Source organism: Schistocerca serialis, chromosome 8, assembly GCF_023864345.2.
Source record: "Schistocerca serialis cubense isolate TAMUIC-IGC-003099 chromosome 8, iqSchSeri2.2, whole genome shotgun sequence".
Lineage (NCBI taxonomy): Eukaryota > Metazoa > Arthropoda > Insecta > Orthoptera > Acrididae > Schistocerca > Schistocerca serialis.
Genome location: NC_064645.1, coordinates 239,620,135 through 239,620,793, shown reverse-complemented (window position 1 = coordinate 239,620,793; position 659 = coordinate 239,620,135). Strand labels below are relative to the sequence as shown.

At 52.4% G+C, this 659-nt stretch overlaps 1 pseudogene; it reads right to left on the bottom strand.

The window, feature by feature from the left end:
• Positions 1-252: 252 nt before the first annotated feature.
• LOC126417856 (5S ribosomal RNA) lies at positions 253-370 on the bottom strand (annotated as a pseudogene).
• Positions 371-659: the final 289 nt, after the last annotated feature.

Here is a 659-nt window from a genome sequence, read left to right as displayed (position 1 = left end):
ACTAATACAAGTTGGATAAATGAGGCAAGTTACTAAAACTAAAGTCCGTCTGCACAGGCCTTGGAAGGACCAACGGTACCGACCGGCCGCCGTTTCATCCTCAGCCCGCAGGCGCTACTGGATGCGGATGTGGATGGGCATGTGGTCAGCGCACCGCTCTCCCGGCCGTATGTCAGTTTCCGAGACCGGAGCCGCCACTTCTAAATCAAGTACCTCCTCAGTTTGCCTCAAAAGGGCTGAGTGCACCCCGCTTGCCAACAGCGCTCGGCAGACCGGATGGTCACCCATCCAAGTGCTAGCCCAGCTCGACAGCGCTTAACTTCGGTGATCTGACGGGAACCGGTGTTACCACTGCGGCAAGGCCGGAGGCAAGCTACGTTTCGGGAAAATCTGAGGCTATACTTGACATTGGTCCATAAGCAGAAGAGTTACGGCCGTGGATATCTACAGAACACATGGTGACCTCGAATTCACAATTCGCTTCTATTGACGGATCAAAATGACGAATGAAAACGTAGGCTTCCGCTGCCGTTGTCACAGTCAACAAAACTCTCCTGGGTTTGGAATTTCGACGACTATTGCAAGACGCCTTCCTCAGAGTGTATTGCTAATTGACAATACACCCTGAGGAAGGCGTCTTGCAATAGTCGTCGAATTGT